Source organism: Gopherus evgoodei, chromosome 4, assembly GCF_007399415.2.
Source record: "Gopherus evgoodei ecotype Sinaloan lineage chromosome 4, rGopEvg1_v1.p, whole genome shotgun sequence".
NCBI lineage: Eukaryota > Metazoa > Chordata > Testudines > Testudinidae > Gopherus > Gopherus evgoodei.
Genome location: NC_044325.1, coordinates 40,870,147 through 40,887,783, shown reverse-complemented (window position 1 = coordinate 40,887,783; position 17,637 = coordinate 40,870,147). Strand labels below are relative to the sequence as shown.

General features: G+C 48.1%; 1 protein-coding gene across 1 annotated transcript in view; it reads right to left on the bottom strand.

The window, feature by feature from the left end:
- CEP128 (centrosomal protein 128) overlaps nucleotides 1-17,637 on the bottom strand; it is a 407,170-nt gene that overhangs the window by 73,928 nt on the left and 315,605 nt on the right.

Below are 17,637 nucleotides of genomic sequence, written 5' to 3'. Positions count from 1 at the left end.
CGCATAACCGGCATAGACCCATATTGGGGTGCAAGGGTTTTTAAAGTGTCAGTGAATAAGTGGGCTTGGGTTCACCGCCCATGGAATGAATAAGGAGTCCAAGTCAATATCGGTGGAGCGGATAGGTACATGGGTGGTGTGTGTCCCTTGGCCTCTCAGGCAAGGAAGTGGGTTATTTCCCTGGTCGGCTGTCTCAATTACTCAGTGTGGTATTGGCGGTGTCCGGTGATGTGTTTAGTATAAATGTCTCTGGACCACCTGATGGTGTCGGACACCATGAGCTGTCTCATGAGCCGGGCGTAGCGTCAGCCATCCCCACATGCTCTCAGAACCAGCTCGTTGAGGGGGTCCCATGAGCCCAGGGCTCCCACGGTCAGGGTGTGTACCTGGACTTCGTAGCCCTGGGCTCTCAGGGTTTCAGCCAGCGAGGCATACTTCAACTCCTTTCGTGCTCGGGCCTTGTGGAAGGCAGGGAACTGGTTTTCGAAAGGCACCATGACGTCTACCAGGAGGACCTTCTTTTCTGCGTCCGTCACAACGATGTCGGGTCGCAGTCGGCTGTCTGTCCCAGGGATGGCGGCGTCGACGATGATCTTCCCCAGGGACGGTGGGATGGTTTTCACTAGTTGGTTCTGGATGGCGTTGTGGCGGTGCCGCCAGGCTCCGGAGTGCTGCTTGCATCCACACAGGACGTGCGGCAGGGTCTCATTCACGTAGCTGCACTTCCTGCAGCGCTTGTCTCGGCTGCCGTGGCAGATGGCTCCATTGAGGGGAACGCAGTTGAGTTGGGCCCTGTGGCTGAACTGCCAGTCGGCGAACCTAGTGAAGCTGCCCCTGGGGAGGAAGTTGTTACTGGCGTCCCACTTGCTGGACACCTCGAACACCTTGCCCTGGTCCGGCTTCCACTTGAGGTTCTCGGCGTAGTGGTAGCGGATAGTGTCTTTCAGGGACTTTTCTAGCATGGCTCTGGCGGTCACGGTGACGATGGTGTGGTCCGGGGTCTTTACGAGTGGCATCAGTATTCCCAGCTCCTGGCATTCCTCGCACCACTTCCAGCAGAAGCCGATCCTCTTACCCAGGCGTCTTGAGGCATTGCAGACGCAGGACCAGAGAGAGGATAGGTCTCCCCCCTCTCTTTCTACACAGGCAAACTTTCTAATGGAGATAGTTTATACTGGAAAAAGAACTCTTGGTTGTATAGCTTATACCAATTCCCTGAACAAAATAAGCTATATCAGCAAAAGGACTTTTTTGCTGGTATAAAAATGTCATAAATGATTACACCACTGTTCAATGTTATTATACTGGCAAAAGTTTCTAGTAAGACTTAGGCCAAGAAGCTCCTTCTTCCTCCTCAACAGCTGGGGGGCGTGGAACACACCCAGATGTGCACAGCCTATGGCCATCCCTCCCATGCAACTCATTGCAACAGGGTATAAAAAAGTTTACTGGAGCTGCTGGCAGATGTTGAAACTTGTAGAACATGAGATCACAATTTTAAAGGTAGAAGCTGTTCACAGAATATCTACTACCCCAGGAGAGTGTGGAACCTGCCAAACCCAACAAAGGAGGAACTGGAAGCAGATATGGCATTTAGCCATCTCTAATTTTCTTGAACCCTGATTGTCACAGATCTTCTGCAGAAATTCCAGGTTACAGAATAAAAGGTTTTTTAAATTGTTTTTACCACCAACCTCCCTAACTGCCACCAAAATAAAGTGAAATAGGAAATCAGTGTATCTTGGCTTTGACAATGCTTTCTTAGTAGATGGACTTTTATTTCATAGTTATAATGAAGAAGATTAAATGTTAGGTGTCATGAAATTAATAGTTAATTTATTAGTTACATCACATTCCTGTGTTCATTATATTGAAATAAATGGTAGCTTTTCCATCATTAAGGCAGCATCCAGCTTCTATTAGCAAAGGCTTGGTGAGCAGATTTGTACCAGGTGCTAAATAGCTTTGCTAAAAGTTAGTTATTTGAGTATTCCCTTTTCTGAAGAAAATTTCTCCTGACTTTCCACATAAAAATCACTCTGATTTGGTTGGAACTGTCCACCACGCTAGTAGCAAGGCAAGTTCTTGAGATAAACGCTAAATCTTCTCTTCTTGAGTTTTGATCAGCGTGATTCTCTGAGATGCTGGGGTGTTAAGGAATACTTTCTGTGATCCATACCCTTCCGGAATGCTGAAGACCAATGGAGTCATCTTGGTCCCATTGTGGGGAGAAAATTACCAATGCCTTCTTAAAGAAGCATGCATATAACTGCTGATCCTCTGACCATCTGATCAAAGCCATCACTTGATGTGGACAATCTGGCCAAATATCACTGTTTCCCAGATTTTCCAATTTTGATCAATATTGAAAAAGTTAGACTGAGACTTGTCTTACCATATCTAGCTGCCCCAAATCTCGTTTACTTTTGTCAATCTGGGGATTGGTTTGGATATGGAAAGCCTCATGTGCTGCCTATATGTATTATTTGTATTCTCACAGCATCTAGAAGCCTGAGCCATGGACCAGGACCTCACTAAGCTAGGCACTGTACAAACACAGAACAGAAAGACAGTCCCTAGCCCAAGGAGCTTACAATCTAAGTATAAGACAAGAGACAACAGATGGACACAAGTAGCTGTAGGAGTACAAGGAAACAATCAGACAGTATAGTCAGGGTGACAGGCAGTGGTCCCAGCGCACCAGCAGCCTAACTACTCAATTTTTTTGTAGGCACCATACACTCACAGACATTAAGGCCAGAAGGGACCATCATGAGCATCTAGTCTGACCTCCTGCACATTGCAGGCCACAGAAACTCACACACACACTCCTGTAATAGATCCCTAGCCTCTGGCTGAGTTACTGAAAGGAGATTTTCAAGGAGGATAATGAGTTAGTTTTGTGGATGTTTACAAGCATGAAGGACTGCATAGGAAAAAGCATGAAGGTGTTTGAAAATGTAACAAGTGGGAGATACAGGCTGGCATCACTGGCTGATCAGAAGCAGGGGTTGACTTTTTAATACTGAATGAAATAGGTGGAGATAGGTCATGTTGGGCCTTGCAAAGTGAAGACAAGTAGCTTACATTCGATGTGACAGAGAAGAGGGAGTCATCAGCGGGATGCAAAGAGTGGGCTAATGATGTCAAAGCAACACACTAGGAAAATGATCTTTGCAGCAGCATTGTGAATGGATATCAGAGGAGCAAGAGTGGATTTGTCAAGCCCAGAGAAAAGGATGCTGGAATAACTGAGATGTGAGATGATGAGAGCATGTGTGGATGGATGGGAAAGACTGTATCTTAAAGAGGTTAGGCAAAAAGAAATCTTCAGGATTTAGACATGCACCTCTACCCTGATATAATGCAGTCCTCGAGCCAAAAAATCTTACTGTGTTATAGGTGAAACCACGTTATATTGAACTTGCTTTGATCCGCAGGAGCACGCAGCCCCACCTCCCTGGAGTGCTGCTTTACCATGTTATATCTGAATTCGTGTTATATTGGACCACGTTATATCGGGATAGAGGTGTAGTTGGATGTAAGGACTGAGAGAGAAAATATACTGTACTTAGTCAATGTTAATTAGAAGTTTGGGGAGATGTTTGTGATTATTTTTTTGCCCAACCCTGTGCCCATTAATATCAATGGGAGGGTGTGGTGTTGTTTTTCACCATCAATTGAAGTGAGATCAGGATAGGATGACCAGAGGTGTCCCAATTTTATAGGGACAGTCCTGATATTCAGGGCTTTGTCTTATATAGATGCCTATTACCCTCCACTCCCTGTAGCTATGCGGCCACCGTTAAGAACAGAAACCTGATCATTGACGTAGTAGACCCATATCTTAGCAATTAGACTACATTGTCTCTGATACATTAGAAAAAAACCCTAGCTGTCATATAATGCTTTTTATTTGTAGATCTCAAAGCTCCTTATGAAGGTCAGTGTCATTGTCCCATTTTACAGATGAGAAAGCTGAGGCCCCGGGAGAGGAAGTGACTTGCCCAAAGACACCCGTTGCCAGTGGCAGAGTGAGGAATGAAACCCAGGCCTCCTGAGTTTAAGTCCAGTGCCTTCGCGATTAAGCACACTGCCTCCGAAGTTCACTCAAATCTTTATGCTTAGTTAGGGTAACTATAGAATGCCGGAAATACTCACCTTTGTAAAGTGCTTTGAGATCTATAGAGAAAAAGGCGTTAGGTATGCACAAAGCTTTATCACCAATAAATTATTACTATATTTTTCAGATGGATAAGTAAGACACAGTGAGGTTCAGTGGCTGGTAAAGTCACTCTGACCTAGTCGTCTGGGCACTAGCTGTGAAACCAAAAGACACAGCTTCAAGTCTAGTGTTTGACACCATTTGCTGTATTTTTTTAAGCACATCTTACCACATTCAGAGTAAGACTGTAGGCCTGCTGCACTTGCATGCCTGTCTAATTTCGCTGTTTCAGGAATGTACATCTTTTCAGGTGTGCATTGTATGAGGCAGATACACACAGGAGCCATTCTAATTCTGATCAACAAAAATACTTAAGGCTTTTACCTGAAAATCCTGTCTAGTGATAAATAAGTAAAATTAAATTTTCCCACTTAAAAGTAACCTTAAGAAAGTAATGTTTAGATAATGAAAAAACAAAACATAAAATATAAAATAAACCAACAGTCCATCGATCCATGTTTGTTGCGTAGTGATGGAATGTGCATTTCTTTATTACTAAATAATACGTTCTCATTACATGGACTGTGCAATATTTATGATTACCGTAACTATTTATTTGCTGCTTAAAGTGCTTGGATTTTATAAGTGACGTGATAGATAACTACACTGTTCTCATTTAGCAACCTTAACTGGTTTTGACAGAGGTTTGAGTTTTTTGGAATTATAATTGTATAAGGTGCCTAGAGGGTTTTTCTGTCTGTATTATTGAATATCTCAGGTACTACCATTTATCTGGGAAAAAGCCACCCAGCTTCATTTTATCATCCTATACAGATCAAGCCAGAACACTTTATAAAACAAGACACCCTAAAAATTAGTACCCCAGGACACCATAAACATCTACTGGAGATGATGATCTTGGAAACGAAAAAGATTTGTGACCCACCTTTGACATTTAACTTTTTAAATTTGTTGTGGGATGTTCTCCTGATATTATCTACTGTTAGTACACTGATAACATATGCAATGGAATATTTGTTTCCTCATGATTTCCTTTCTGTGACTAACCTCTCCTCTAGTCCAAGACAAACGAGCTGTGCTTATCATCTAGCAAATACTGGAACAGTTCAGACTCATCCATGAGGGCTCTGGGGCTTGGCTATGCCCTCTTCTGCCCCTGTGCGATGTTTCCAAAGTTGTAAGGAAACACTTAATTCTTATTAGTAGATTAAACATAATTTATAAATAAAGTGCTAACTGTGCTTTCTTTATACACAGAGACTAAAGAAGTCCCCCCACCATAGAATTTGTTTCAAGTGGACAAGGAATGGGCAGAGGTCAGTCCAGAAAGGAAGTAATCAAGTAACAAATTTTCAATTTTGGCTCTGTTTTTGTCTTCCAATCTCAAACAACTGGGAGGTAGGAAGCAGCATGGAAAAATTAGTTCTGAGGAGAAATAACTAAGGCAGAGGAAAATGTAGCTCCATCCCTAAAATTGGTAGAATTAATCTATTTTGGGACTACTGTTGGAGCACATTCCTTCTGAAGGATGTTTTTCCCAGAGAATGAAATTCAAGATGTAACGCTTTGTAAAAGGATTGATAGATGAACAGGTGGCTGGATGGTCAGGGATGCCCTCTCTGTCCAGGAAGCTGTCATGTGCCACACGGGGTGGGCTCCCGTCCTTTCTAGAATCTGATTATCTGCAGCTGAATATGCTCAAGTGATGCAGCACTTGATCCTAACCGTGTGGTATTTGGATGGTTTCAGGCCCATGAAGTTAAAATTGAAAGAAACAAAGTTTTGGGGTAAAGGAAGAAAGAATTTCTCTTCCTATGAGGTACAAAAGGAAGAGTTAACCTTGGCTATGAATTATTCAGATGTATCTTGTCCTTCTGGAAATTTACTATGTAAGAGCTAAGTATTATTAAGAAAAGACGGTTACTCACCTTTGTAACTGTTGTTCTTCGAGATGTGTTGCTCATATCCATTCCAATTAGGTGTGCGCGTGCCGCATGCACGTTCGGAGACTTTTTACCCTAGCAACACTCGGTGGGCCGGAAGGTCGCCCCCTGGAGTGGTGCCGGTATGACGCCTGATATATACCCCTGCTAGCCCGCCCGCTCCTCAGTTCCTTCTTGCCGGCTACTCCGACAGTGGGGAAGGAGGGCGGGTGTGGAATGGATATGAGCAACACATCTCAAAGAACAACAGTTACAAAGGTGAGTAACCGTCTTTTCTTCTTCGAGTGCTTGCTCATATCCATTCCAATTAGGTGATTCCCAAGCCTTAACTAGACGGTGGGGGCGGAGCGAGACGTTGCGGAATGTAAAACCGCTGCGCCGAAGGCGGCATTGTCTCTAGCTTGCTGGACCAGTGCATAGTGTGATGCAAAGTTGTATACGGAAGACCAGGTGGCCGCGCGGCAGATTTCCTGTATGGGGACATGGGCCAAAAAAGCGGCAGATGAAGCTTTAGCCCGGATAAGGTAAGAGGACCCGTCGGAACATGGGCCAAGTCGTAACATGCCCGAATGCAGGATGTCACCCAGGATGCGAGACGCTGGGAGGAGATTGCCATGCCCTTCATGCATTCCGCCACTGCCACAAACAATTGAGGTGAACGGCGGAAGGGTTTGGTCCTCTCAATGTAGAAGGCGAGAGCCCTTCGGACATCTAAAGAATGGAGCTGTTGCTCCCATCTGGAGGAATGCAGCTTCGGGCAAAAGACTGGCAGGAAGATGTCCTGGTTAACATGAAAGGCGGAGACGACCTTAGGGAGGAACGCCAGGTGTGGTCGCAGCTGTACCTTGTCCTTATGGAATACAGTATATGGAGGGTCCACAGTCAGTGCCCGAAGCTCCGAGACTCATCTAGCCGAGGTGATAGCGACTAGGAAGGCCACTTTCCAGGACAGGTACAGCAGCGAGCATGTGGCTAAAGGTTCGAAGGGGGGCGCCATGAGCCTGGTTAAGACAAGGTTCAGGTCCCAAGTAGGGGTAGGCCGTTTGACCTGAGGGTATAGTCGCTCCAAGCCCTTGATGAATCTTGACACCATAGGGTGGGAAAAAACTGACTTGCCAGCCTCACCCGGATGGAAGGTGGATATAGCCGCGAGATGTACTCATAGAGAGGAGATCGCCAATCTCTGCTGCTTGAGAGACCACACGTAGTCCAGGATAGTGGGGACTAATACGGAATGTGGAGAATGGCCATGCTGGTTGCACCAGTGGCAGAAGCGCTTCCATTTCGCGAGGTAGGTAGAACGCGTGGAAGGCTTCCTGCTGCCCAGCAACACCTGTTGTACTGCTGCGGAACAGCGCAACTCCGACTGGCTTAACCAGCCAGGAGCCATGCAGTCAGATGAAGGGACTGTAGGTCTGGATGGCGCATCCTGCCGAAGTCTTGCGTAATCAGATCCGGCCAAAGAGGCAGGGGATTTGGGTCTGCCAGGGACAGGTCGAGCAGCATGGTGTACCAGGGCTGCCGCGGCCAAGCCAGAGCTATCAGGATGAGGCAGGCTCTGTCTCTCCGGAGCTTGATCAGGACTTGGTGGACGAGAGGAAAGGGTGGGAAGGCGTAACAAAGATGTCCCGTCCACGGGATCAGGAACGCGTCCAAGAGGGAGCTCGGGGAGCGACCCTGTAGAGAGCAGAACACCTGGCATTTCCTGTTCGATCTGGAGGCAAACAGGTCCATGCGGGGAAACCCTCACCTCCGGAAAATCGAATAAAGGACGTCCGGACGGATGAACCATTTGTGGGATAGAAAGGATCTGCTCAGGTGATCCACGAGGGTGTTCCGTACTCCCGGGAGAAAGGAGGCCATTAGATGTATAGAGTGGGCTATACAAAAGTCCCACGGGCGTATTGCTTCCTGACACAGCGGGGAGGACCGAGTCCTGCCCTGCTTGTTGATGTAATACATGGCCGTTGTGTTGTCTGTGAACACCGCAACACAACGGCCGTGTAAATGGTGTTGAAATGTTTGGCATGCCAATCGGCCTGCCCACAGCTCACGCACATTGATGTGGAGCGTTAGCTCCCTTGGCGACCAGAGACCCTGTGTGCGCAGGGCCCCCAGGTGGGCACCCCAGCCCAGCGAGGACGCGTCCGTTGTCAGGGACACGGAGGGCTGGGGGGGTGAAACGGTAGGCCCGCACACACTTGGAAGGACATCATCCACCAGCCAAGGGAGCCTAGAACATTCGGTGGAATCGTTATGATTGTGTCTATGGCATCCCTGCCTGGCCGATAGACCGACATGAGACAGGTCTGCAGTGGGCGCATGCGCAGTCTTGCATGCCTTGTGACAAAGGTGCATGCTGCCATGTGCCCCAGGAGAGCGAGGCAAGTTCGAGCAGAAGTGGTCAGAAAGGCTTGTAGGCTTTTGATCAGGGAAACTATGGCTTGGAACCGGTGCAGGGGTAAACTGGCTGTCGCAAGGTTGGAGTCCAGCATTGCCCCGATGAACTCTATCCTCTGTGTAGGCACCAGAGTGGACTTGTCAGGATTGATGGTCAAGCCTAGACTCACGAACAGCTCCCTGATGATGGTGACGTGGCCGATCACCTGCGCCTCCGAAGTGCCTCGGATAAGCCAGTCATCGAGGTAAAAGAAGACGTGAATACGACGACGGCACAGGGCAGCAGCGACGACCGCCATACATTTGGTGAACACCTGAGGGGCCGAGGAGAGACCAAAGGGGAGGACAGTAAATTGGTAGTGATCCTGATTTACCACAAAGCGCAGATACCTCCTGTGTGAAGGAAAAATTGCAATGTGAAAGTATGCGTCCTTCATGTCGAGAGTGGCGTACCAATCTCCGGGATCCAGGGAAGGAATGATGGCTCCTAAGGATACCATGCGGAACTTGAACTTTTTAATGAATTTGTTCAGTCCTCGCAGGTCCAGGATGGGTCGGAGGCCCCCTTTTGACCTGGGGATTAAGAAATACCGGGAATAAAACCCCTTGCCCCTTAACTCCTCCGGCACCTCCTCTATAGCTCCGATGAATAGGAGCTTGCGAACCTCCTGGATGATAAGTTGCTCGTGAGAGGGGTCCAGGAAGAGGGACGAGGAGGGAGGACGGGAGGGGGGTGGAGAAATAAACTGAAGACGGTATCCAAACTCCTCTGTGCGTAGGACCCAATGGTCCGAGGTCAGTTGGGACCACGCCGGCAGGAAGAGGTGGAGGCGGTTGAGAAAATGAAGAGGATCCAGGGAGGGGATTGGTATACTGCTCTCGGGCGCACCCTCAAAAGTTTGCTTTGGGTCCCTGCGGTGGTTTGGCGGACCCAGAATTGTTACCCCCTTGAGGACCCGACTGACGTCTACAGTTCGGGCGGCCTCGTCTCCAAGTAAAATCTTGTCTTGGTCCAGGCGGGGGGTAAGGGCACTGAGGTTGTGGGCGGAATGGCCATCTCTGAGTCTGGGGTGTGTGCATTCCCAGTGAACGCATGATAACCCAGTTATCTTTCAGACTCTGTAGTCTGGGATCTGTTTTCTCAGAGAAAAGACCCTGCCCGTCGAATGGCAGGTCTTGGATTGTATACTGCAACTCGGGCGGTAGTCCGGAAGCCTGAAGCCACGATATTCGACGCATGGCTACACCAGATGCCAGTGTTCTGGCTGCCGAATCTGCGGCATCTAAGGATACTTGCAGTGTGGTTCTGATGACCCTCTTCCCCTCTTCCAGGAGAGCTGAAAATTCCTGGCGTGAGTCCTGGGGAACTAATTCAGTGAACTTGCCGACAGCCTCCCAGGTGTTGTAGCTGTATCGGCTCAAGAGGGCCTGCTGTTCACCACATGGAGTTGAAGGCCTCCTGCAGAGTAAATCTTGCGGCCCAGCAAGTCCATGCACCTGGCTTCTCTGGATTTTGGCGCAGGAGCTTGCTGGCCATGGCGCTCCCGCTCGTTGACTGATTGTACCACCAACGAGCAGGGGTCGGGGTGTAGGTAGAGGTACTCATACCCCTTGGATGGCATCATATATTTTCTTTCCGCTCCGCGGGCTGTGGGTGGGATGGAGGCCGGGGACTGCCATATGGCGTCCGCCTTTGCTTGGATGGATTTGATGAAGGGGAGGGCCACCCTGGTCGGTGCTTCTGCAGAGAGTATGCTGACCACCGGGTCCTCCACTTCAGGAACTTCCTCTACGGGAAGGTTTATATTTTGGGCAACATGCCGCAGAAGGTCCTGATGTGCCCAGAGATCAATCGGTGGGGGCCCCGATGATGATGTACCCGCTACCGCCTCATCCGAGGAAGAGGAAGAAGATAACCCAGGGAGGAGTGGTTCTTGTACGGAAGCCTCGTCCTGAGGGACCTTCGTCTCTGGGACATCCTGCTGTGCCAGGGGATGCACAGGGTCTTCCTCCGTACCCGAGGGAGGAGGCCGGCTGACTGTGGCCTCTGGTGCACGGTGCTCCAAATGGCTGGAGCGTGCTGGGCCCAATGGCTCGCCCTGGGCTTGGTGGTAGGCCCAAGGCATCCAAAAAGACCATTGCGGTGGTCCAAGGTCCAGGTGGGCCTGTGCATCACAACCCCCTTAGGAGGTGCTGTCCGCGTGTGGAGAGGCGGACGAGTGACGTGAAGGCCATGGAGGAGCTGACGACGACTGTGCCAGGCCTCTGCGCCCATAGATTTCGCCTCTGCGCGGTGCCGGTGAGCGGTACCGGGAGTCGTGGCGGTATCTCGATCAGGACCGGGACCTGCTACCAGCTCGGTGCCAGGAGGTCGACTGGTGCCGTGTGCTGTCGTGCCGAGAACGGCTGCGGTAGGAGCAGCGGTACCGCGATCTGGACCGGTGCTGAGAGTAGTATGACGGCGACCGGGATCTCGAGCAGTGCCACGAATACGACCGGTGCCGCGGGGAACAGTACCGGGACTGCGAGCTGCGCCAGGATCTTGAACGACGACGCTGAGAGTAGTCTCTCCATCTGGAGTGGGACCGACGGTGCTCGGTAGTGCCCGACGAACGCGGCCGCACCATGGAGGGCTTGCCCATCGACTGAATAACTCGCACCGGCGGTGCCGGGGGTTGGGGCAGTTCGGGCTCTGTGAGAGCGATGAGGTCGTGTGCCACGGAGAAGGTCTCCGGTGTGGAGGGCGCGACGAGCTCAACCGCAGGTCGTGCTGGGGAGCTGAGAGGCACCGGACTCAACAGCTCCTGAGGAGCTGGAATCGACAGTGCGGCGATACTCGGTGCCGCGACAGATGACGGTGCCAGGCGGTCCGGTTTGGAAGTACGCTCCGACTGCGGTGCAGTTGTAGGTGCCGCAGGAGCCTTGTGCTTTTTGCTCCTCGGGGAAAGGGAGGATGCCGGCTGGGGTGCTGGGCCGGTGAAGGGCGGGAAAGCGAAGCCCTTGTCGGTGCCGGGCGGTCCGGAGCGGAGGAAACGCTTGGTCCTAGTGCCGGAGTCGGTGCCGACGATGGGGGAGTCAGCGCTGCCTCCATCAAGAGCTGCTTTAAGCAATGTCCCGCTCTTTCTTTGTCTGGGGCTTAAACGCCTTGCAGATCCGTCACTTGTCCGCAAGATGGGACTCTCCTAGGCACCTCAGACAGGAGTCATGTGGATCTCCTGTGGGCATCGGCCGATAGCAGGCCGCACAAGGTTTGAAACCCGGTGAGCCGGGCATGGGCCCCGGTACCAGGGAGAGGAAAAGGGGCAAACCCCCGATCGTCTATAACTATATACAGAACTATAAATTACTAATTTTAAACACTAACTAGAACTACAATAAAAAACTATATACACGATACTACACAGGAGTGAAACGCTAGGGAGGTGGAGAACAGCTAGCCGTGCTCCACAGTTCCAATGACCGACACGGGCGGTAAGAAGGAACTGAGGAGCGGGCAGGCCAGCAGGGGTATATATCAGGCACCATACCGGCGCCACTCCAGGGGGCGACCTGCCGGCCCACCGAGTGTTGCTAGGGTAAAAAGTCTCTGATGAACGTGCATGCGGCGCGCGCACACCTAATTGGAATGGATATGAGCAAGCACTTGAAGAAGAACCTAAATTTCAAAGACTCTCTTTGCCAATGTGATTATGAACAGGAAGCATATTTTTATGGAAAGGAGATACAGGGAGCTGGATATTCTTGGTTTAATAAGATAGATTATGAATAAGGATATGATACTGTCACAGATTCTGTGACTTTAATGGACCTCCACGACACCTGTGCATCAGCATGCCACAGTGGTGGGGCTAGAGCAGCTGTCAGCCCCAAGGACTGGAGCAGCGACCTGGGGCTGGGTCAATCCCTGGAGTAGGAACAGCGGCCAAGGCTGGGACAGTAGCTGGGGCAGAGTAGCAGCTGAGGCAGGAACAGCGGCTGGCAGTCAGGCCCTGGTGAGGCTCCACTGTGAGGCTCCACTGTTAGTCTCCCCATCCCCCCCAAGTATTTTTAGTAAAAGTCACTGACAGGTCACAGGCTTCCGTGAATTTCTGTTTATTGTCTGTGGCCTGTCTGTGACTTTTACTAAAAATATCAGTGACAAAATCTTAAACTTACTCATGAAGGCTTGTAGTGTTGTAGGTAGATTCCAAACAGAGAACACTGATTTGAATAGAGATGCTGCTTTAAGGAACATAAAAGCCACATACTGGAGGTTTGGATGAGTCAACATTTATGACATTTTTTAACACTGAGGCATGAGACAAGTTCTTGCCAAGAGACTGTCACCCACTTAAGTACATGGGAAGGGAGTCTGAAGCTTTTTCCTCTGGGATAGATTGGACTAGGAGCCTTAGGGGATTTACCCTTTTAGTATCCTGGAAGGTAAAGATGGTCCACCCTGTTAAGCCATAAGTGCTGAAGAAATCTGGTCCACTGAGAGGTGTCTCAGCTGATGTGGAGACTGTCTGCTGGCAGAGGGAGGGTCTATGGGTTGAGAATGTCATATTCCATGATTAGGTAAGGGGTGTGACACAGTCAGAACGTGCTTGGCTGAGTGGCCCCTGTTGGGAAAGAGAGCTCCGGAAATTTTGGCTCCAAGGAGAAAGGAAAGAATATGTGTGAGCACAGGGAGGGAGTGGAAAGAGATTTTAAAGAAAATAAAGAAAGCAGGCACAGTGAACTGCCATTTTGTTTACACTTCCAGAGACAAAGAATCTAGTGAAAGTGTGGAAAGGGCATGGCCAAACCCCAGAAGGTATGTCTACATTGCAATTAAAATCCCAAGGCTGGCCTGTGTCAGCAGACTTGAGCTTGCAGGACTCAGGCTACGGGGCTGTTTAACTGCAGTGCAGATGTTTGGACTTGGGCTGGAGCCTGGGATCTTGGACTTTGCAAGGTAGGAGGGTCCCAGAGCTCAGGCTGGAGCCCCAGCCCAAAAATCTACACAGCAGTTAAACAGCTCCTTAGCTCATGCACCCCAAGACCGAGTCAGCTGGCATGGGCCAGCTGCACGTTTTTAACTGCAGTGTAGACATACCCAGAGACACAGACAAGGCTGAAGGGCCTCCAGTATTTGCAGGAACAGAGATGCTGTTCATTTGTCTTCAACAAAGGTAAGAGATCAGGATTCAGGAACGGATCTTGCTTGTTGATATCAAAGTGATTTCTTTTTACATTAGGATGCCATTGAGCAGAAAGGACACATCACAAATTTTTAATTATTGTATCAGGAAACCTAATAAGAATGGTTATTTGTACTGACTGAGCAGCTGAACCAATTAATAAATCAGTTTGTAAGACTGATGTTATCAAACAATACTAAGATGAATGTATTTAATCTTTCTGTGGGATCAGAGCACTATATGCCTTTATCATCATTGAAAACATCTGAAATACATCCACTACATGATGTTGGGGTTGAAATGAAGTTAACTTGCATCAGCATTGTACAGTAGTTGCACCCTTCATTACAGTACTAACATATATTTTTGTTGGCAAGTTACCTTAAACCACAATCATAGCTCCTTTGGACATCTTCAAGGGACAGAAAGAAAAATAGACAACATATTCCAGTAAAAACAGCTTTATCAAATGAAAGTGAAAAATCCAAGAAAATCAAGTGACATGTGGTTTTGAAAAAGTGAAAACCATGCCAAAATTGCTCACAGAAGACTGGAGAGAGTGAATGTGGATAAACATACTCAAGAAGCTAGCAAAAAGAAAATTGGCACAAAAGAGTGTGCAAATTAGCATATAGGAGATCTGGAACACAGTATTACAATACCATTGTGTAAAAATTATAGCTGACTTCTTGCCAGTAAAATTTGATATTAGTAAGACTGGCTGACATTGAAACCATATGCACAGTATGGTTGAACAAAATAGAGAAACATAGTGAACTTGAAATCTAGATTTCAAGTTCACTGTGTTTCTCAATTTTTGTGGGTTTTAGAATTACATTTTCCTATTTAGAATATTTTTCTCTCCCTTGCAACTGTGTGAAAGGCCCACAACAAATGGACACTACTAACTATAGTAGTAAGATGGTGAAATCGACTATATCTTTGGCATGGGGCCCGTCAGGAAAATCCGCTGGTGGGCCAGGACAGTTTGTTTACCTGCAGAGTCTGCAAGTTCAGCCAATCACAGCTCCAAATGGCCGCGGTTCTCTGTTCCAGGCCAATGAGGGCTGCGGGCTGCGGTGGCCAGCACATCCCTCAGCCTGTGCTGCTTCTTGCAGCCCCCTTGGCCTTTTCTTCCCTGCTGTAGGAAACATTGCTGTGCCAATCAGCAATTACTTCTGCAGGAATCAAAGTAGCACACAGATCAGCACCATATGGACCCGATCTGAAGCCACATGTATGCAGAGATGCACCCTTGCATCCTTGTTTACCCTCAGTAATGAGATATCAGCTTCGATCATCCCCACCTATGGAAAACCGTGCAAGTATTCAGAATAGTGTCACTAGACACTTGTTGTGATCCCCTTCTGAAACCACCCAGACCCTTTGTCTCATCTTGCACCTTCCTTGCCTGGACCAAACTCACCATGTTTAGGGCTCTCACTGTGCTCCATGCTTGTCAAGGGACAGTGAGAAAGAGGTAAATGTAACTTTTATGATTCAAGGCTGTGAGTACATTCACAATATTGACTCTGTGCATTGTTTCTTTTGCTTCTGCAGATGTGCCCTTGATGACAAGCTCCTACATACCGGCAGAGCACCTCCGACTCCATGATGAACTGCAATTTATCACCAGAACTCCTAGCGGCAAAAGGTCGTGATTTGTACAGCGGGATAGCTACCCTCAGTGCACTCCTCTCTCTGTCGGTGGTAAAGCACCGATTGTGGACGTACTCTGCTGACATAAGGAACATTGTGTGAACATGCACAAGCATTGTAATTACAGTGGTTTATGATCACTGATGTAACTTAAGTCAATTTAACTCTGTAGCTTAGATATGGTCTAATTTAAAATGACGACTGCTAAGCAAAAAGTAGCTTTGGGATGGGGACAGGAGCAGTAGAATGACTCCAATATTGGAAAATAAACAATATTTTCAAAAGGATTTACATTTTAAAATTAGATATATGCCTCTAGTTTTGAACTCTGAGGTATCTGGCTGTTGAATAAGCTTTGAGAATTTCTTCAAACATAATTTTTCAATTATTAGGGTGTAATTTATTAAAAGATTTGACACAGAGGACTTAGGCATGAGTAGTACAGGTGTTTCACATATTCAAGTTGACAAACTCACCTTTTACATTAACATAAAATTATGTCTAAAAATGTTCCTATAATTTTCTCAATGATAGAGCAGATGGCAGCTTCTGACCACCTCTAGGGCAGGTCCCTTGACACCTGTGCAAACATCACATCCTGGCTTTCCAAGCTGAAAACTCCTCCAACTGTATCTATGCCACCCTCAAAATATGTTGCATTTGGTGGCAAGCTGTACAATGTATTGTGTATCATAACTATTTAGAGGAACCACAACTCTTATGTAACTGTTATCAGGTATTTCTCATCTATGTATTCACTTTATTTTATCTTGCATCAAAGCCCTGCACACACTACAAACAGTTGCCACCTAGGATAAAACAGTTATCTACTGTTCATAACAGCTGTTCTTTGAGATGTGTTGCTCATGTCCATTCCATGTTAGGTGTGTGCGCACGCCATGTGCAGCATTGCCAGAGATTTCCCCCTAGTGGTATCTAGAGGGCCGGCCCTAGTGTCTCCTGAAGGCTTGCACTCATGCACCAGTATAAGGGGCACCACCAGCCCCGCGCCCTTCCATTTCTTTCTTGCTGTCAACTCTGATGGCGGGATAGGAGGGCGGGTCATGGAATATACATGAGCAACATGTCTTGAAGAACAAACAGTTACAAAAAGTTAGGCAACTGTTTTTTCTTCTTCAAGTGCTTTCTCATGTCGATTCCATGTTAGGTAACTCACAAGCAGTATCCCTGGAGGTGGGCTAGGAGTTTAAGGGCATGCCGATTATAACACAGCTCTCTCAAAACTGACATCATCTGTGGCCTGCTGTGTGATCAAACAATGGAACATGAACGTGTGGATGATGACCAAATCACTGCCCTGCAGATGTCCTGCATTGGTATTTGCACCAGGAATACTGCTGAAGATGTTTGCAATCTCATAGAATGGATCTTCACAATGGCCAGAGGTGGGGCCTTCACCTGTTCGTAGCAGATCTGGATACTGGCCATGATCCAGGACAAGATCCTCTGGGATGACACCAGGAGACCTTTCATTCTATCCATGACAGTGACAAAAAGCTGCGTTGATTTGCATAAGGGTCTTGTCCTGTCAATATAAATAGGCAGAGAATGCAGACACCATTCTTCTTCTGTTTTGTGCAGTTTCAGGAAGAAGGCAGGCAGAAAGATGTCTTGATTGATGTGAAACTGCGACACCACTTTGGGTAGAAGGCTAGGATGGGATGCAGCTGGACCTTATCTTTGAAGAAAACAGTATAGGGAGGTTCTCAAGTCAAAGTTTGAAGTTCTGAAACACTTCTGGCTAAAGTGATTGCTACCGGGAAAGTGACCTTCCACAAGAGGAGAAGCAGGGAGCAAGATGACAAGGGCTCGAAAGGTGGCCCAATGAGCCTGGACAGTACCAGGTTTAAATTCTAAGGCAGGATTGGGTCACAAATCTGTGGGTAGAGCCTCTCCAACCCTTTAATGAAACTATCCATCAACTGCTGGATGAAGATCTGCCTTGGATCGGGCAATGGAACACTAAGATATCTGCCAAGTGGACCTTAACTGAAGACAGTGACAGACCTTGGTGCTTCAGAGAAGATACTCTAGGTTGGACTGCACAGACACCTGCACCAGGCAATGGCCCCGCTTGGGTGCCCAGCAAGTGAAGCGTTTCCACTTGGCCAGATAGGTTGCCATGGTTGAGTGTTTTCTGCTATCCAGGAAAACCTGCTGGACCTGGAATGCCCTCTCCTTGGAATTTAGCAATGCAGCAACCATGCTGTCATGTGTTGTCAAGGCTGATTCCCCACTCTGGCACTTTGAGTGCAGAAGGTGGGGG